General features: G+C 43.3%; 1 protein-coding gene across 19 annotated transcripts in view; it reads right to left on the bottom strand.

The window, feature by feature from the left end:
- EPB41L3 (erythrocyte membrane protein band 4.1 like 3) overlaps positions 1-21,996 on the bottom strand; it is a 213,437-nt gene that overhangs the window by 148,966 nt on the left and 42,475 nt on the right. The window contains exon 1 of one of the 19 annotated variants that reach the window (XM_066579583.1): positions 21,528-21,545. The exons of the other annotated variants lie outside the window; for them this stretch is intronic. The gene's annotated coding sequence lies outside the window, so the exon portion shown is untranslated. Of the gene's footprint in view, positions 1-21,527; positions 21,546-21,996 lie in introns of those variants that run through there. 19 annotated transcript variants of the gene reach the window in all.

Below are 21,996 nucleotides of genomic sequence, written 5' to 3'. Positions count from 1 at the left end.
AATGCCTTTATTGCAGTTCCAGTGATTACCGTATAGCCGGCAACTAAACCTGATGGGGAAGGAGAAAGAATTGTTCATAATGCATGCAAGTCAGACAGGAAACACTGAGGCTTCAGGACAAACCACAGTTTTGCTAGCTATTCTTATCACTTTCTTTACCTTGTCTTCAGAATGTGAATTACAGAGAAGCCGTCAGATGGTCTGACATGTCTTTTGTAGCAAACACATTCCCACGAAATGACAATTCTGGAACAGTTTTTCTTAAAACAACTCTGCATTGTGTCGTTCTTCCTCCGTTAGGCCGCCTGCACACAGCAGAGGGGGATTCCACATGTGGAATCCCGCCCTAATCACGGCTGGCGACCCCGCATACCCGTCAGTCATCTTTTTTTTGCACTGCGGATGGGTCGCATAGAGAGCCGTCAGACATGCGCAGTACAGATTTTCCCGCGCAGTCGCTAGGCGATGACGCAGGTGCCCGTGACATTTCTGCAATGTTAATTGTAGAAGAGCCACAAATCGGACGGCTTCCATAGACTTCAATAGAAGCAGTCTGCTCAGAATCTGAAGACAAATAGAGCATGCTGCCATTTCCGCTTGTGGTGGTGGGGTGAAGGATCGCAATTGGTTTCCACTCATGTGCAGGAAGAATCACTTTTCCATAGCATGCTATGAATGGTATTTGCTGTAGAACCCGGGTGTAGACGCCTGCCCCGGATTCCGCAATGCAAATCCACCCGTGTGCAGGCTGCCTTAGTCCTCATAGAAATGTATAACAAAGGAAGGGAAAAAAAATGGATATATGGGCGTTATCATTCTTGGAGGAATGACAAAATATCGAATAAGGCTGGAATCACATGGACAAGAAATTTGTGCGTTACAAGACGCACAAATCTGAACCCCATTCTTTTAAGTGGAGTCATACACATAAGCAATATTTTCCTGCGAGAAACAAATGGCGGCATGTTTTACCTGGCTACGTAATTTCGGATTTCACATGAAAACGCCTCGCATCCACAGGGTTTTCACATGGATGGCGAGCACAATATGGGAGGTGGGATTCACGGCTCTATATCGTGCTCGCCCATCTTTTCACGCTGCAGAACCGCTGTGGGCATTCCACAATGGATTACATGCAGTAATTCTGTGATGGCCAAATCCACACCTAAATGGTGCAGATTCGGCTGAGTTTTCACTTGCAGTATTCAACCCTTGTATTTCAAGAGCTGAATTCTGCAGCGAGATTCCACAGCATGAGTAGAAATGCTGTGGAATCGGAATATGCAAAATCAGCTTTTAGGAAGAAAAAATAAATAATGCAATTTTTTACAAATCTCCTCCACGTCTTGTATTGTAACTTTCTGAGGAAATTCCACAACAGGTCCTGTGTGTAAAGGTGGCCTTAAGTGCCTTGTATGTGTGCCAATTGTCCACCTGCGTAACATGTGACTCAACAACCAAAAAGTGGCAACAGCACTCAAAATACATTATCAGAAATATACATAACTATGATACATGCACTAACACATTAAAGAATGCAAGGTTGATTCTTGGTATATACATTTCATCAAATCATATTGGCCCCTCTACCAACGTCCCGGTGACCAAGTTTGCAGATGGGTCATAACACTAATACCAAGTGGTCTCATCTTAACCTATGGAAGATGGGTACCTACCTCTAAGAATATGTCTCTTGGGCCTGCGCTCACAAATAAAACCAAGGAAAGTAGGATAGCATTTATATGGTCCACGTTTTTTGAGTGCTGTTGCTAGTTTTTGCTTCAATAGTTGCAGCCATGGTTTAACGTGCACCCATGGGGGTCTATTGGGAAGTGCTGATTTTTTTTTTTGTAAAATTTGTCAACTAACAGCATTTTGGTCGGTGCTAGTTTCCTCAGTTATCATGCAGCAGAGTATTGGTAGTATTTGCAAAAACCATTAATGCAGTTTACACTGGAAGGAGAGGGGGGAGGGGGGGGGGGGGGTTCTGCTGAGTGAGCAGTTTTATACCAGCGTAAAAAAGTCAATCAGCTGATGAATGAGTATTGATTTATCCGCTGATTGTGGTCATATTCACAGGGGCTAACAGGCAGAAACAATCATAAACATTGGTTTATGTTTATGATTGTTTCTGCCCAATCATCTGTTTGTGTAAAACAACCTTAACTAAAGATTTTCCACAATTGTTATATTGTGTGGGGCAAAGGTCACCATGCGGAGATATGGAAATAAGTATCTGTACTGTATTAACTCCATTCAAAATGGGACACAAACATAATCCTTTACAGGAGGTTTACAATGTGGCAGCTTTACATCACAACTCCCCTGAAGGCCACCATAACACTTAGATGGATATTACCATCTGGAGACATTTATGGCATATCGAAAGTATCATCCCTAAATGTCTGATAGGTGGCAGTCCTCCTGGAAGCTTTTTATGTACTCAAACCCCCCCCCCCTTTTTTTTTTAACGCTTGTGTGTTACTGCATTCCATGAGCCATAGCATTTTTATCCCCCCCCCCCCCCCCCCCCCAATCGACTGAGCCCTACAGTGGCTTGTTTTTTGTGGGATGAACTTTAGTCTTCATTTATCCAATATTTGGGAACATAACATTTTGGTTGGTTTTTATTCAACTTTTTTCCTAGGAGGCAAGATTAAACAAAATCTACAATTCTGGCAGGTTTTTTTTTTTAATGGCGTTCACCGTTCAGTATAAATGATGTTAAATTCTGCAGGCCAGTGCAATTATGTCAATACCAAATTTATATAGGTGTTTTTTTGGCAACTTTTTATTTTAAATTTTTTTTGGTATGTATTTTTTGTTTATTGCTGCATTCAAAAACCCCAAGTTGTACTTTATAATGGCACCATCATGTGACTTTTGATCACTTTGGCCCAAGCACACAGGCCGAAATTCCGTGGCGGGATTAAAGCCTCTGGGTAATATAGCAACCCATCGGGACCCCGTGATCACATTGAGTGTTCAATGGACGAGAGAGGGAGCCCCCTCCTCTGTCAGCATCTTATATGCTGTGGTCAAACTGAGGCATGCAAGGAGTTAAACAACTGAGATTCCTGGTTTCTTCATTCCCCGTTGTTAGAGCAGGTGTCAAGCGATCATCTGACAGCCAAGCACCCGCACTACCTAGCACAGGAGACCCACACCAGACTTCTGATGCAGCGCCATCAATAGACAGCGCATCAGAATGATGCCCCTTAACGGCTGCCATCAAAAGGCATTTGGGCAGTCGTTAAGGGTCAAAGGATACCTCATCAAAAAAAAAAAATGCACTAATGTAAAATGTTTTCGCACGGCCAAATGCATTGATCTACACTGATGTGGAATAATAAGTTGACTGGCTTTGAAGCACAACTATCCAATACTGCACTGCATGTCAGACTTCGCAGTTATGCCAGCATGATGCACACCGCTCCAAAAAAGGGATAGACAAATGCATGCAGAGATAATACACAAACACATAACCTAATACAAGTCTCTGTAACGCAGTTTGCAATCTACAAGCAGTGTGAAGAAAGAGAAATTGATATTTATGCAGGCATAGTAAGATGTTCAATATAATACATAAAATGCCATCCTATAGCTGTGTGAACTAAATCTACAGTCGGAACAGACCTTCAAGACTAAAGTAGACAAGAGAAAACAATATAAAAAACTCCCACGCCCAAAGGCGCTGCCTCCAATCGTCTGCAAGATGGATAAAGTGATGAAAACGTCCCCATTTCACCACTTTATCCGTCTTACACAGGATTGGAGACAGAGCCTTTGAGTGTGGGAGTTTATTTTGTTTGCCCTTATCTACATTTCTGCCGTTCCGAGATCTTTGGAAGTTTCTTGGACCCTCCTAGATTACACTCCTCTGCTTGTGGAGGTCAGGGTCTCGTCCAATCCTTGGCACGTCTGCGGGTACCACAGATATGACGGCCTACCACAAAGGTTTAGGCCATCTACACCAGGCGAGTCTCATTTTATTTTCCAGCTGCTCTCTTTCCTTCCAAATTCTTGATGCACTGTGCTTTTAGTTATTTGTCATTCAAGATTAAAGGACCCCTTTCTACAGCTTATTGGGCACGAACATTTGACTGCCCAATAATCAGACCATCTGAATGTGCCACCAAACTGTCAAGGAGTGTCTTTTTGTTGTTTATATTTGAGTTGAATTCCCATGCAAAATCATAATATATATATACACACACATACATATATACATATATACATAGATACATACATACATACACACACAGGGTGAACCAAAAAAAGTATAGCTACAACAATAGTGGTCAACTTTGCACTTTCTTAAAATCTGAATTGAAGAATGGTGGCAATGAGTATTATTAGGTTGTCTCTAAAGAGGTCAGTCATAGAAGTCAGCCATGTTAGGGCTCATGCCCACTGGCGATAGACTTTCCTGCAATGTGAGACTGAGTGAAAACGGGGACTGCAGGAAGAAGTAATCCCCTGCTGTAAAAAAATTAATAAATAGAAGAAAAAAAAAAAAACAAAACACACACACACCTTTAACTCACCTAGAAGAGCTCTTCAGCTCTTCTCTGTCCCCGTCAGTCTTAATCGGTCTTCTGGTGGCCGGGGATTAAAAACCCCAGCTTCCAGAAAGCGCTGCCTCTGATTAGCTGAGTGCTGTGACCAATCAGAGGTAGCACTCAGCCATTCACTGAATTCAATGAATGACTGAGCACTGCCTCGGATTTGGTCATAGCGCTCAGCCAATCAGAGGCAGCGCTTTCTGGAGGTGGGGATTTTTCAATCCCCGGCCACCAGACGGCAGATGAATACTGAGTGGGACAGAGAGAAGAGCTGGACAGCGCTTCTAGGCGAGGTTTTTTTTTTTTTGGGGGGGGGGGGGGGGGGGGGGAACGATTTTCGTAGTAGGGCTTATAGTGTGTTCTTGCATGAACCAAAAAAATTGCATACGTTCATGTAAATGAGCCTTAAGACTACTAATGCATTCTAGTGCACAATGTGCATCAGGTAGTCAGAGAAGCAGTACAGTGCAGTCATTTTTGTTTCTCCAGGCCCCAAGGGTTGCTTTAACCCTTTCATATGCACAGGTACAGTTCAGTTGGTCTCATCTGGGCTGTGAGAAATAAGTTTTTCAAAGCTCCAGCCCCCTCCCCCACTTCACACTGTATATGGCCGGTTTCACATCTGCGAAGGAACCGTCGGCCGGCAGTTTTGTCTCAGATCCGACTCAAAATACCGGAAGTAAAAGCTCTTTATACAGAGCTTTTTCTGTCATCCAAAAGCCATTTAAATGGGTGGAAAGCAGACAGACTATTATAGTCAATGGACCCGTCCGATGCTGTTCAGCTACATCCAGAGATAGCACCATTTGGCTGTGGGGGTTCCGCTTTCCTGCTCCCCAAACAGAGCAGGAAAGCAGAATCAGCAATGCAGGTGTGAAGCCATGCTAAGGGTTTCACACCTGTGTTTGGGATCCTGATCAGTTTTTCCTCCCATTGATTTCAATGGGTTTAAAAAAAAATAAATAAATCAAACAAACAAAAACATTAAATAAAAATAATTAAATAACTAATAAAATAATAAATATTTAATTTATAATTTTTATTAATAATAATACTGAAGGCTTTGGTTTGCTTTTTTTTTTTTTTTTTAGACTGGAACAAAAACGAAGCAGACAATTTCCAACGCAGATGTGAACCCAGCCTAAGATAGTAGTTATCTAACTTTGATGTAGAAATATTATGCAAGTAGTTTTTCTTTGCTGAACTAACCAAATAAAACATGCGTAATGATTTCAGGCTTTAAGAATTCTCACGGAAGACCCATCAACTTTACAAATTAATTAGCAATACTGGAAAAAAAAATACTGTCTCCATCAACAAAAATGTTCAGCCACACAACCATTAACGTTCTATGTCATGGGTAGGCAACCCAGAGAGCCGCGGGACAAGAGCCAACAGGAGACAGATCTTCAAAGAACTCCAATTACTCCCTCATCTAGCAGTGCTTGAAAGGCTTGAATGGCTTATTATACATTAATTTGCAATGTACCAACATAACCTAATTCTACTATTACACAAAATGAACATCTGTGTTCTCTGCTCATCTTGTGAGTTGATGAAATAATTTTTATTGTTAACCAGAGGTCTCCAAACATTTATAGAACAATCTGCTTTCCATGTTTAGAAGAATGGATTAAGCTTGAGAGTCAAAGAATCATCCATTCAGGTTAACTTGTCCAGACTGGAAGGCATGGCTTTATTCCTTATTTCCATGCAACACGTACATTGAAAAGAAGCAGAAAAATATCTGCATTGCACAGAAAGGCTGGTTCCTTATTAATTTTGGAAAGTAATCAAGTAACTTGGCAAAGTTTTATGGAAAACTGCTGCTGTAAAATCTGCAGCTAAATGCTCATTTACAGCACATTCCAGCTCATTTCCTTTGTGAACAGAAGGCTAATGAACAACATTACAAGAGAACAACATTACCAGCAGGTCAAAATTACACTTATTTCTGCAACACAAAAATATAACAATCATACGAACCAACTGGAATCTAATCAGTTATTGACAACAGTCTAGGATCAGTAAAATGGAAACAAACTTGCAAAGGCAAGGAAACGGCCATAAAATGCTGCCACGTCATAATGCAAGCTTGTTAGAAAGCGCGAACATGAATGCTCTACACACATGGAGGATAAACGCAGAAACACATGTTGGAACATAATACATGATTACACTATATGGATGCCCTTACTTATGCATTATTAATTAAGCTCATATTCAGATACTTGTGTGCCATAAGCCAACCACTGCTAAAGGGTTTCTACAGGATTGGAAAAACATGGCTGCTTTTGTCTAGAAATAGCTGCACACGTCTATGCGTTCTGTCTGGTGTTCTGGCTTAATGGAGTGCAAGAGCAAAGCAGACGTATGCGAAACACAAAGCACACACCCATCCAAAAATGATAATCGTGCATTCTTCATTAGGAAACACACAAATATAGCAGAATTAAACAATTCTAAAAACAAAAAAATACAAGATTATCCAATATGTCATCATAACACAGCGCCTCTAACAATATAATCAATAAATAGAACACCAATAACTGATAAAATCAATTACACGCTGAGTGAGACTCCATGCAATTCATGATAGGGCCACTGCACACTGTATGGAGCTGTCTCCTTCCCACAAGGTCAGCTCGCTACTGACAGTGATCGGGGACCAGCTGATTGGCAGGGATACTGCTCTTCAGATCATTGCTGATCTGATATTGATTACCTCTCCTGAGGATAGGTCACCAATAGTAAAATAGTGAGAACTGCAGATCTCAAAAAAAGCGTTTACAGTCTTGGGCTATTTTTATATTTGCCATGGAGGCTCTATTTGGAGTTGTCAGCACAGATCTTACATAAAATCCTGATGAAATAAACAGTATGCTATGCTATTTCATCTGCGAAAACAATGGACAAACTAAATTCTACTTAATGAGGTCTGTCCAGCACCGTTCATGTCCAGCATATTCTGGACAGTTTCAGTGCGGATGTTGGCCTGAAAAGCCAATCAAACATGATCATATATTACTTCTACGTTAAAGTAAAATCTGCATAAAATTCCAAAAATTAAAGTAAAACTTTTTTTGCAGCTTTATGCAGAGTTTGAAAAATATTTTTTTTTAAAACATGGCAGAGTAAATTGTAGGGTCAAAACCAATTATGTACATAGGTGGCAGGTATGTAGACAAGTCTCAACTCACCTGTCTTTCTCTGCAGAGATTACAGAATGCCCCCCCCCCCCCCAAAAAAAAAAAACAACAACTGCATTTTAGACTACTAGCAAACTGTCCATTGGATGGCTTGCTACCTGTAGCGAATGAGAAAGTACGATCCTTGTACTTGGCAAGTTGTTATTGGTGCTCCATGGGCACCTTGTTCAGTCACCGAATAGAGAATCCACCACACTCGTGCTGCAGAACAATTACATTTTATTACATGCAATAAAATCCAATTTCAATCATTCCGCCTCATATCTAATTATGATTCACTGTAGACATCAACTCAGTAATCTCTGCTCATCTATTATGATAATGTTGCTGCAATTTGGGTTAGAAAAGTTCTCCATTTCTCAGTCTTAGACTATGTTCACATCTGCGTTCGGGGGTTCCGGTTTCCTGCTCTTATAAAACAAAGTCCTTCATGTATGACCTTTTCTTCCGGCATTCTGTGCCGATCTGCACCGAACCTCTGAACAAAACGCTAAATAGAACATAAAACTACTAATGACCACTTGTCCGTGAGTATGTATGTGGATGCTTCTCATGCTCTGCCCCGATTACATTGTGGTGATGTCATTGCAGGTCCTACAACATACATAAAACACAAAGCCTGACTGACAGAAGAACAAAGTTAGGGCTCTTGGGAGGGGGGGGGGGGGGGGGGGGGGGGACAAAAAGAATATGAAAATACAACCAAAAACATTATCTGAGACACAACTTAGCGGTCCTGACAGGAGACACACCACCTACCGCCACCACAGAGATCCGATGGGCTGAAAAACCTGCAGTGACGTCACTTTCACGTGTGACCAGCGCTGCTGTGGGAGAAGCCATTCTTAAGTTTGGTATAAAGTCTGTATACTGGATAAGCACCAACCAAAAGAACAACCTACAGAGCCGGACAGCAGCTACCAGGACCTGTGATGTCACCATCAAGTATGTGATCACCTGTGTGGGTGGAGTCAGGGATCACATGACCAGGGGCTGCTCACTATATCCAGGAGTATGCTGTGCTGGTCATCCCTGCTGGATGAGCTGAAGGGTATGTAATGTGTGGAAATCAGGATGGATGTAGTAGAGCTGTGTGTGTAATGTGTGGGCATCAGGATGGATGTAGTAAAGCTGTGTGTAATATGTGAGATGTCTGAATCAGGATGATGTAGTAGACCTGTATGTTAATCAGAATGGATGTAGTAGAGCTGTGTGTGAGATATCTGGGAATCAGGATGGATGCAGTAGAGCTGTGTGGTACTATAATTTCCTAATAATTACTAGTCAAATTACTAAAGACTACTTGTCAGTCCATGCGCGAGTTACATGCTCAGTCCCTGCTCACATGACAGGGATGTCATCACAGGTTCTATTCCAACTTAGGGCGCGGAGGTTTGTAAGAGATGCATAAGTCACTCAGGATGACCTCCAGATGAAAGACTTATGACGACATCACCATCATGTGATTAGAGGTGAAGCATGTAACTCACTCTGGATGATTAGGGGCGGAGCAAGAGTGGGTTACATGCTCCGCCCCCGATGATATGACAGCGACATCATTAAAGGTCCTTCATTCCTAGTGAGTTACATGATCTGCCCCCGATCATATGACGGTGACGTCAAAGATCCTGTAAGCACCTGGCTGCTGTCCAGCTAGGTGTTCATTAGTTGCTATGGAATACTGAGGCCGTGGAGGTTTGTAGGGAATGGAATACTAACGAACACCTATAGCAGCAGTGTGCCAACAGGACCTGTCATGATGTCACTCTCAATGTGATCAGACACCTGTGTGGGAGCAGTCTGGGGTCACATGACCAGGGGGTGATCAGTGTGTGCAGGACTCTGCTCTGCTGCTTTTCATCCCTGTTGCATGAAGAATGCATGTAGCAGAGCTGTATGTGATGTACATGTAGCAGTGCTGTGTGTGACGTGCATACAGCAGAGCTGTGTGGCGCCACCAGAAACCCTGGCCCTATACAATTTCCTAATAATTACTATTCAAAATACTAATTACCTATCCGTGAGTGAGTTACATGTGATGTGACCAGCCCCGATCACATCATGTGACCAGCCCCGATCACATCATGTGACCAGCCCCGATCACATCATGTGACCAGCCCCGATCACATCATGTGACCAGCCCCGATCACATCATGTGACCAGCCCCGATCACATCATGTGACCAGCCCCGGTCACATCATGTGACCAGCCCCGATGTCTCTGAGCTCTGCCCCTGATCACATGACTGACATAATCAGAGGTCCTTCATCCCTGTGCACTAAATGAGGGATTTCATGTGATCAGTCACCGGCGCTCCACACAGCTGCTGTCCAGCTCTGCTGGCTTCGCTCCTGTGATGACACCATCATCATGTAATCAGGGGTGGAGCTCAGAGCCCCGGTGACTGGTCGTATGACTGACATCACAGGTCCTGTAAGCACATGGCTGCTGTCCGGCTCTGATGGTTTAGCAACTGTGACCAACTCCAATCCCTTTAACTAGATTATATTTGTAAGTGGCGCATTGCACACCCAGAATCACTGGTACTATAAAAATTTCTTAATTACTAGTAGCCCTAAATATGCTTCAAAAACTGCAAAAGGTTACAATTTACCAAAAATGTCACAAATCTCATGAAGTGTTAGTTTATGCTAAATAATCAAATTCAGATTAATTCTCTAGTAGAGCAGCTAACAGATCCTGGTACAATTCACTGACCAATGAATTTCCTCCACAACGACATGCATCTAGTGTTAGTTTACAGCTGGATGTTTCAATGATAAATTCAGCAGTTCACAGATGTGTGTAGAACTCGAGTGACACGTTCATATGAACATTTGTGCCCGATTGTCAACCCATGTAAAAGGGCCTAAAGGGCTTATTCACATGGGTGAGAATATCGCACACGTTTTGTGCATTGAGAGACGCGCAAATATGAACTCCATTCTTTTGAATAGACTTATTTACATGAGTGATTTTATATTTTTGTGTTTTTACCCCCTCGCACTGAGAGTCTGAAAATCGCAGCATGTTCTATCTATGGGAATTTCCATGGAATGCTTTGGCCGTTGTTTTCAATGGGACCTTAAAAAGACAATCGCATAACAATCGCATGCCATGCAATAGTTTCCATTAAAATCAATGAGAAACACTTGTGATCCTCCAACCCACGCGAAACACGTGTCTGAGCATCGCAATTTTACAGAAGTGATGCAAGGTCTTTTTGAATAAAGAACGCTTCACATTAATAAAGCACACACTTGAAAGCGCGATATCAGGCAGAGTTTCTCGGTTATATATCGAGCTTGCCAATGTAAAATGTAGCCTAAGGCCTTATTCACACAACTGTACATTACACAGCTATTTAGCTGAGTCCAAAAATTGCAACAATCAGAAGCATTGGATTCCAATGTATTCATGTAGATTAGCGATTTTAAGCTGCAAGAAAAAAAAAAAAAAAAAAAAAAAGAAATCGCGCTGACAAATTTTATACGCTGCTTCCAAAGACAGGTCTTGCCCTGTCTTTTACTAAGCTACGTTTTAAGTTCCCATAAACTCCTTGGGGAGCTAAAAAAAAAAAAAAAAAAGGGAGGGGGGGGGAGTTTACCTACGTCCAATGCTGGGAAAAGATTACGGCTGCATCTATTTAAGCATTAGTAGTCATTTCGAAGATTTTTGCGTATTGAGGAATTTCCACGAAGCAGCGTATTTTTTTTTGATCACGGCTATTCTTCATCTGTGCCCTTTTATGGCACGATTCAGCATGTACAGGCAGCCATAAAAAATGCATACGGTCCTGTGAAAAAACCCCAAGGCTGATCTTACACATTTGATAGCTGCCAGTGGACACAACCACTCACAGGCACTTCTGTCTCAGATGGGCATGTATACATTCTTGATGGGGAGAGAAGAAACCACTCGATATAGACATTAGGGCTTATTCACACAGGCATTTGCGGGCGAAGTAGAAATGAGTGAATGGGTACACAAATCTAATGTTTCTGCACCCAGACAGCCCGCTGCATACACGCCAAGCCCGCTATGTCGTCAGGCAGGAGCAGCTTAGCTCTGCTAAGCTATCTCCCCCTTGCCGGCTCTCTGCAAGGGAAGGAGGCAGGATGGGGCAGAAGCTAGTGTGCTCCCACAGGAGTCTATGCAGCGGCCGACGTAATCCGTCCAGAAAGATAGTTCCAGGACAATCTTTCCTGTCCGGCGTAAAAGTGCCCGGCCGAAATGTGCTGTTATGCGCTATCCTGGCCATCTGCTTTTACATGGCGCAAAAATAAAAGTACAAAATTTAAAATCGCTCATGTGATCTGATGCATTGAAATCCAATGCATCAGATGGTAGCGTATATTGGCCGGTCTACACTCATGTGAATAAAGTCTTAATCTGATAAAAATCTTAGTGTGTTAAGAAGCCTATTATGGTAAAAAAAATCCATTATAAAGACAGTCAGATCATGGCCATCTGAAAACATTGCGTACTTGATGGCCTGGGTAACCTCTTAATTTAGATATAATGCATGCTCTACAGAACCCTATATTTTAACCTTATTAATGCTTTCACAAGCCATTTCCTACATGCGTCTGTAGCTCACAGCTGTTATTGAGATTCACCCCTTCTGTGATCACTACTCTTAATCCCTAAAAGGCCTCCTACCCTATAATTAAACTTTCCAGCTGCTGCCCCAATAATGTACGCCTTCTTGTTTTAACCCTGCAAAGTAATGCATGTGAAAGGGTTAAATGTACCAAAATCAAAGGCAAAGGGCAATACATGCACACCTGTTCTTTATCACTTTAAGAGAAAAATATCCAAGCTATGGCCTGCTCTGTGCCAGTAGTATGTGAGCCTCCGGGCCCGGCCCATGGACATACAATCCTACTGACTCACTGCTCTTCTCAATGAGCAACATTTGTAGCTATTTTTACTACACTGCTTACTGTATTAGTTGGCCCGGGCTCTCATGATGCGTTTACAGTTGGCACAGTGTAAACTATGTAACAGCAAAAAATATCAAACGTATACTGTAGAAAAAGATTTTGGAAATTAACGTAAAAAAAAAAACAAAAAAACTTATGAGATGTTTGTACACAGATTTATTTCATCAATGTCTTCTTAGCAAGGTAGGAGATATTTAGATACAATCGCTCAAAATCTCAAGTATGGACTAATCGGATTCTGTCCTAATTAGACCTGGAAACTAATCATTTGTCAAAAGAGGACCTCAATGGTTTCACTTAATCTAAGCCATTATTCACAAGGGTGGAGGGGGGTAAAAAAAAAATAAATAAATAAAATAAAAATCACCCATCATTCACACGGGCATATCGTGGGAAAGAATATGCTGTAGCACAGAAATTCTTCGGAATGACTTCTAGCAGCTTCAATAGTTGCAGCTGTATTCGTTTATGAGTGCGGGACGAAGGTAAACTCCCTCCCTTTTTTTCCCAGCTCCCATAGTAGGCTATGGGAGCTTCCATCATTTTTCTGCATAGAGATAGGCAACACCCGTCTTTCCACGCAGCGAGGAGAAGAAAAAGAAAAAAAAAAAGCATTTATTTTTTGCGCAACCAAAAATCACTCATGCGAATGAATCCAATGCTTCACTTGGTCACAATTTTCGGCTGATGCATTTGCAAAGCTAAATAGCCACGTACAAACACTGGTATGAATTAGGCCAAAAATTGATGGACAATTTCAAAATGATAGTTTGTCAGGTGAAATGTAACAATGAATAGAAGTTTTAGCCTTTTGTTTGCTTTATTAGAACTGGTTTTAGGCGCTATTAAAAAAAAAAAAAAAATAAAAGCCGTTCACTCAGTTTCACCATTTGAAATTTAGCTTTTAAGTGATCAAGCTGCTACACATTGGCGAGTGCAAGCACCGTCACATAATCGTCAGTCACTAATGGAGCTAGTCCTATAGGCATTAAAGTCATATAGAAAAACAATTCGAACACAGGGATGGAGTACGATAATTTTTCTAAATACCTTATAAAGCATGGACGAGCCACAATCTGTATTGCCTATAAGGAATCTTTCACATGGGACGGAATTGTTCCGCAACACACAGTGGAATTTGCCGCAGCAGAAATCTGCACTAAAATACACACATTAGACCTGCAGTTTTGGTGCGGAACGTTCTATAATACAGCAAATTCCGCTGCCAAGTCCTTCCAATCTGAAAGTCTCCCGCTTTGCCTCCTAGGCTCCTAAATGCAGTAGGTGAGCCAGGCGCATAGAATGTAATGTAACTGTACAGCACCGATTTCCCTATTCAATATGGGAGCCTAGAACAGAACAGGCCTGCTTACATATACTGACTGCGGACAGGATACAAATCCTCAACATACAGCAGGACTATAAGATCCCAGGGACATTCACATGTACCACGTCCGATTTTGTGTATCTGATCCTGCGAAGTAAATGTCCTGTTGGGGCTCATTAAGTTGGAGAACACCACAAAAACTGAAAGAGGAGGAGGTCTCACCACCACAAAATTAAAGAATGAATTACCCGTGGCGAAGGACTTTTTGCTCTAGTCAAGGACACAACATATGAAAGTTACTATATTAAAAAGGGCAACTTCAAGTCTCAACGTCACAGAAGAACTTGGGAGTAGAAGTTTATAACCATCTTTGACACGATCAAGACCGGAATAAATATCAGAAATGGATTCCTGCATCAGTGGAGAATATGAGAAACCTATAGCAGTGATAGCACATGGGTCTGGTGACCCCAAACACCGATTTAGAATCTATATTTACAACAAAAAAAAAAAAAAACAAAAAAAAACACAAAACACAACTTTCACATCCTCATCAGTACACCAAGTATTCACCCCTCTACTGATCCTGTTCTGGTATGATTTTAACCCATTCGTGACGGGGCTCCTTCCCACCCCACACCCAGTTTTTGTCCCCCCCCCCCTAAAAATAAATAAATAAAATAATAACTCCTTTATTTACCCATTGATGTAGCTTATGAGGACTTGTTTTTTGTGGAATGAGTTGTATTTTTCAAATGGTACTATTTAATGTACCATATAATGTACTGAAAAATGCTAAGTGGGGAGAAATGGAAAAAAAAAGAAATGACATTCCGCCATTTTTCAACGTGGCTTGTATCTACGGTGCACTAACTAACAAAAATGACATAACATTATTTATAGGCCAGTATTACAGCCGGCACATCGGTGAGCAGAGAGAAGACGCCGGACGGGTAAGTGAGAGGTCAATGCAAGGGTACGGTCACATCGAGCTGTGAGAATCTTGCAGTTGGAATCCAACTCGGCCGTTTGCATTCACCCTTACATTCAATAGATCTGACTTTCACGGACGCAGCAATACCAAATATGTATTTTTGATTTAGCTTTTATTATAAATATGGCATAAGGGTTGTTTTTTTTTTAATAATTAGCAAAAAAACTTTATTGATCTTATTTTTACTTTTTCTTTTTAGTCCCCAGAGGGAACAACAACAACTTGCGATGCTTTTATTACTCCTGCAGTATGATGTAATGCCACAGCATTACATCATACTGTAATTTGACAGGGAGTCTAGCAAACCACCCCATGAGCATGGCTTGATAGGCCCCAGGGCTGTCATGGCAGCATGCCTTTCACAAGGCACCTGGCTGCCATAACACCCACACTGTTCCCTGCGATCTCAGAAATGACAGTGGCATTTAAAGGGTTAACAGCCCCTTGTCTGCTGCCAACAATGCAGAGGCAAGGACTTTAGCACACTAGCTCCTGCCCTGTCCCGCCTCCTCCCATTGCAGACAGCCAGCAAGCGGTGGAGAGGCGGCAGCTAGGTGGGGGTGGGAGTTTAGCAGACACGCTGTTAAACTCCCTCCCCACCTCCCTTTCTCCCGGCAGCTCCCATAATAGGAGTCTATGGGACGGCCGGCGTATTCCGTCCAGGAAAGATAGTTCTAGAACTAACTTTCCCGACCAGCATAAAAACAGCGGGAATGTGCACCATATGGGCCATCTTTGACGGTTGGCCGTTTTTACACATCAGAAATACGCCCATCTGAACTGATATACGCTCATGTGAAAGAGCCCTTAACTGGTTTCTCTTACTGAGAAAAATCACATTTTGCTCTACTGGCTAACACTGTACAAAATGTTTTTTTACCTAAAAGAATGGGGTTCATATTAGTTTGTTTCGCAACTCACAAATCTCGCCTGATTTTCTGGCCAATGTGAAGCTGGCCTTAGGCAGTCAATCAGTTGCAGTGCAGGTTTTATGCACCTTTTTCATCCAAAACAAAAAAGTTGTGGTCAAAGAAAATGAAAGCATACACTTCTGACTTTTGGCTTGAAAGACATACCAAAACCTGTCAACATGCCCCAGGTACAATGAAGGAGGAAACAGGCACCTTAACGTTATGGCCTGTTGCATTCCAAAGACCTGCGGAAATGCAGTAGGCCATTTCAGCCACTTATTAAAGGGATTCTATAATCAGTGCGGTCGAGTCTAAAACAGTCACCATAGCGCTCCTGATCTCATGACAGTTCCTGAAAAGGTCTTCATAACGCTTGACTCACATCGTCAAAGGCGTTTTTACATGTGCCCGCCGACGCCATAAAAACGCGTGAATAGGTGCACAAATCTAACGTTTGTGCGCTTGTTAGGACGGCCCGACCATGGCGCATCAACGCTGCTGCCGCAATGCTTTCCCTCCCCCTCCCCCTCGCCGACTCTCTGCTTTTCTCCTCCCCTCCGGCTGTTTGCAATAGGAAGGGGCAGGATGTTGGCGGCGCCAAGCTCCAGCCCCCTCCCCTTGTCCGCAGACAGCAATGGGATGGGGCGGAGCTTAGCTATGCCCCCACCCCCACACATTGTAAACAGACGGAGGGGAGGAGAGAGATTGAGAGAAGGGGGAGGGAGTTTAGCAGTCACACTGCTAAACTCCCTTCCACCTCCCTTCTCCAGCCAGGAAGGTAGTTCCAGGACCATCTTTCCTGGCCAACCTAAAAGCGCCCGGCACTATATTTGCTAGGCTGGGTGCTTTTACACCATGGGAATACACCTGTGTAATCTGATGCATTTGAATCCAATGCATTAGATGGTAGTGTATATCAGCCGGCCACTATACGCTCTTGTGAATAAGCCCCAAGAGGCAAGTACGATATCTGACTGAGAAACTCGGATTGATATCGCACTCTTAAGCTTGTTGCAGAGATGACATGCATTTTTTCTTGCAAACTGCATCACACTCTCAGCAGAAGTCGCAGGGTTGCAAGTGTAATATCAGTCCAACTTTCTCGGACCAATATCGCACTCCCTCGTGTGAATTCACCCTTATTGTAAAGACTTACTTTTATATTGCCTTAAGTCACAGAGGTGGGGCACCTGAGCGCCAAGTCACAGCATCTAGTGTTTTCTCACGCCCCCTCTGCGCTTCAGTCGCTTTACTTTGCCACGGTCATCAGCGCAAACAATGGTGAAATCCCAAACCCTCTACCCCAGCCGGAAAATGGACTCAAAGTGGGCCAATTTGCATACAATACAATAGTGCGGGTTTACAATAAAGACAAGACTTGCGTTTACAAAGACATTTTTAAGGTCTGCGTCATGTGGCCAGGAGCATTATGGTGACTGCTTAGGATCGACCATGTTGATAGAGTCTCTTTAAATTATGACACAAAGGGCTCCTTGGTATTCGTGTATCTTGACGCCACCGGAAGCTAGGGGTTTGACAGGGGGGGGGGGGGGGGTGGAACGCCCCTCTCACACCCCTAACTCTTAATAGGACCTGCCTACCTTGACTCTAGCAGCACAGTGTGCATAAATGTGTGCCAGCGCTGCAGCCTTAGGCTGAGGGTTTTGTGGTCTTCTTAGCCTTACATTATGATCTGCCAAAGCCTTACATTATTACATGTTAATAATGCCAAGAAGACCACAAAACCCTCAGCCTAAGGCCGCCTGCAGACGGCCGGATCAGATCCGGCAGCGAGAATTCTCGCCGCGGGACCCGAGCGCCTGCAGAGAGCAGCGCGTACTCACCCACGCTCCGCAGATCCGGATTTTTCATGTGCCGGCTGCCGGGCAGCCGGCACATGCGCAGACCAGAGCCGGCGGCGGGTGAGTGACGTTTCTGTGCGGGGCTTGGTTTGTTTGCCGCACGAGATTTCACACGGCCAAACTGCGGCTGTCTGCATAGGATTGCGTTTGTTAACGCAATCCTATGCAGGCTTCCAGCGGCGGAAATCCCGTGGCAAATCCCGCCATGCAATTTAAGCCCGTCTGCAGGCGGCCTATGGCTGCAGCGCTGGCACACATCAATGGAGACACTGCATCGATAACTAACCTAAGCAGCCGCCCCCGCCTCAGCTCGTTTTTTTTTTGTTTTTGTTTTTTTTCCTACGTGCCGGCCGCCGCAGTTATGTGCTCCTTGACAAGCTTCCACGCTCACCGATCTGCTCTGGCGGCTGCGACAGCCAGCTGTGTCCCAGCAACTGTGTGTCGGCTCTGGCCCGGCCGACACCGCCGCCGACGCATTGCGTCTGCTCACTCACCGCCGCTCCCAACAAGCTGCTGTTTGCTCACCGAAGCCAGTCCTCTCCCCCACTGAATCGGTAGTGGCCTTCCAGGACCTACACAGCTACCAGCTGTGCAACCAATCACAAACAGGGGGCATAACCCCGCTGTCAATCTTGACTTCACCAGGAGTTCCTGGTGGAGTCAAGATACACCAATACGGGGCTCCTTCACACGACCATATGCGTTTATACATGTCTGCCTGTACGCACCACATTAAACAAAAATAACATGAAGTTTTGGCACGCTGGACTCCAGCAGATGTTGAATTTAAAACAGTTCAAACGAGCGTATGCGTAATATGTTCGCTTGTAAGGATTGTAAATTTGATAAAATGAAGGGAAGAGAGCAAGTTGCAGGCTGATCTATCCGTGCTCGCTGATCGATCAGTTTATTTTGCCAAAAATACACATTCACCCAATAGCATATAACACCCTTCACGTGGCTTTGAATGGCAATTAAATGCCTAATTAGGGCCAGCTGTCTTTTTTGTATTGTATGCAGGAAAACTCCCTCCCCCTCTTTTTACCCCAGCTCCCATAGACCCATCTTTCCATGAGATGTCCTATTTTTTTGAGGTGCAGTTATTTTACGTGGCTAAAAATTGTTCGTTTCATTGAACCCATTGAAGTCCAATGCTTCGTATGGTTGCGTTGGGTGGGAGGTTTGTTTGGGGTTTTTCGCGGCCAAAACGGTCATGTGAGTAAGCCATAAATCAGCATACTAAACTGTATTACTATGTGATAGAAGATGCTTACAATATGGGGATATTTATCACGTCGAAAGTGGTATAAAAAAGTTGCAAAGTTTGGTGCCTCACTTCCAAAAAACAAACAGTTGCAACAGTTTTAAATTTCTCTTACACACTGCAGTTATTAAAATGTGGATGTGGCTTGTTGGGCGGTGTGGTCGCCTGAACCTGACTGATGTAACCAGAGGCGCAACTTCAAGCTCCTGGGCCCCAAATGCAAAACCTGTAACAGGGCCCCCAACTATAATGCTTTATTCATAGTAATGGGCTCCCTATATGGAGAAGAGAGGCCTTATGGGCCCCTAAGGCTCCAGGGCCCGGGTGCAACCGCATCCCCTGCATCCTCTATAGTTACATCAGTGGATGTAACTATAAATTATGACAGATTCTGGTGCAAATAATGATAGAAATCTACTCCAGTTCATAATTGATGTAGATTTCTTTTCTGGCACATGGATGGTTAAGGCTGCCTGTCCACAGGCGTATTTTCATTGCGTTCCCTGCGGCGATAATCCAGCTGCGGGGAACGCAGTGAACGCTTCCCATAGTGTTGCTATGGGAAGCGCAGCTCCGCTGTCCACAAGCAGAGAATCCTAGCGATTCTCCGCTCGCGAACAGCAAGTCACAGCATGCTGCGAATTGCCACGATTCTCCGTGGTGAGCCTGTCAGGTAGGCTCACCGCAGAGATCCGTCTGCCGGCTCCCGCGGTGGAGATCCTTCGTGGGATTTCGCAATGCCTGTGGACAGGCAGCCTTAAGCTGCACTCAATGGTTTGAGAGGCATGCTCCTCCAAGTACATTAGGTGCAAAGGATCATATTAAGGCCAGCTGAAATGATGAAAAACTTGCATGGAGTGCGTCAACTTTTTGAAATCTTGTAACATGTCACATGCTCTAAAGAGGTCGTTCTAGTAAAGCTTTCTTGAACGGTTTCAATGGCACCATATGTAAAACAGCAACCAATCTCTTCATGCTGTGTTTTTCCAGACCAAAGACAAATATTGGGAAAAAAAAAAACTGTGCCATATCCGCAACGCAACAGACAGAGAATGCTCAAGCTTTAATAAAGGCATAGAAAACCCTAGGAAAAAAAAAAAAAAAAGTGATGTTTAACTTGCATTGTGCCTATACGATTAATTAAGTCACATTCACTGCAGCACCACATAAGGTCACGTTTACCCCAGTAGTCAAATGTTGGCAGAAAAGCAGGATATACGGGGTATAGAAGTCAATGTAAGAGACGTCGCCTGGTAGAGCCTTTCAGATAACCTTCCCTTTGAGGACATTCTGCCTTCACCACTAGTTTACTATACAAATTAAATGCGTAGGTAAATACACTTTGATCATAGTTGAAATATTAACACTGGCATTTTCTAATTAGAATCACTTCCCCTTTAGCCACAGAAAGGAATTATAGCAGACTTACTCGGTCGCATGGAATAAAATAATCATTTTCTTTAATAAGTCAGGTTAAGAACAAGGATGATTTATTGCATGCTGACATTTATTTCTAATATTGTCTATTGCTGACAATGGACTAGTTTACTCCATCAATAGTATAATAGGATTGCCTTAGGGCAGGGTTTTGTCATAACTACACCCTTGTTACAAGGCATTCCAACTGAGCACCCCCAAGGAATGGGATGATCTGTCGGGCAACATATGCTTGAGGGCTTATTCACACGAGCGTATATCGGACGGCATTTTCACGGCCAGCCGATATAAGCCACCATCTGATGCATTGAATTCCAATACGCTAAGCATCACATGACTTCGACACGTATTAAAGCCATGATGCACGGCTGCATGACATACGGTGAATGGAGTCAGTGAAAGTAAATGGTAGATTTACAGTATACTGGTCACTGTATATATTGAGAACAGGGGCTTCTTTAGGGTCAAGTATGCTGTAACTTTTCTTCTACAGTTTTAGCCTGCTCTATAGGCTAAATCCAATAATTGCTGATTAAGGGAACTTTTAAACAAGACAGAATTACAGCGGAGAGGGGAGAGTCGTCCGCACCTACAGTACAGCAGTCTGAATCGTGCAGGAACACGGACGGATCGGCGTCCGTGTGACTGAGCCTGACAGTGAGGGTGATCAATGAGTGGAACAGGTTTCCACAGGAGGTGGCGAGTTCTTCCATGAAAGTGTTCAAAGGCTGGACAGACATCTGTCTGGGATGATTTAGTGATCCTGCACTGAGCAGGACCCGACGACCCTGGGAGGTCCCTTCCAACTCTAAAATTCTACGATTATACACTGCATCATTGGCTCTTCGTACGCACATACACACGAGAAACTGACTTTATGTTAGTCACTGTACATAACTAAAATTGTGCTTCGAAACATGAGATTACAAAAACTTGTTTACATTAACAAATGTGTAAATAAAAGTTCTCGAGTCTTTACACAATGCACACTGTTCCAAAGTGCCTTAGGCACCTGCTTTGTGCTTGTGTCTGTTGACCGCTGTAGAAACCAGCAGTTGTCGCCCATCATGTTGGGGTTGAAGTGGCCTTGATATCTTTTTTCTATGGTAGCAATATCCTGGTGGACTCTCCCCATGTTAATTAGTTACGTCACCAAAATCTGTAGGGAAAAAAACTCCAGGTGAGAATGTAAGAAATTAATTTTTAGCGGCATCCGGCAGCCAGGTTGTTGATATGCTGCTCACATATTGCTTACAAGTTCAGCAATGTTGCCATGAGAAGCTTTGCAGAAATGCATCACACATTAATCTGCAGATTTCAGGACCAACCAAAATTCTTCAAGTATGGCTTCAGTGGGTTTTCCAAACTTATTCTTCAGAAACAGGAAACCATTTCCATTATGATCCATAGCCACAATAAAGTTTTTCATTAGGACCATCTTAATGTGAAGTGGAGGAAGGTATTCTATCACTGGATCAACC

Source organism: Eleutherodactylus coqui, chromosome 9 (assembly GCF_035609145.1).
Source record: "Eleutherodactylus coqui strain aEleCoq1 chromosome 9, aEleCoq1.hap1, whole genome shotgun sequence".
Lineage (NCBI taxonomy): Eukaryota > Metazoa > Chordata > Amphibia > Anura > Eleutherodactylidae > Eleutherodactylus > Eleutherodactylus coqui.
Note: the sequence above shows the minus strand (reverse complement) of the source record. Positions and strands in the feature narration are given on the sequence as shown.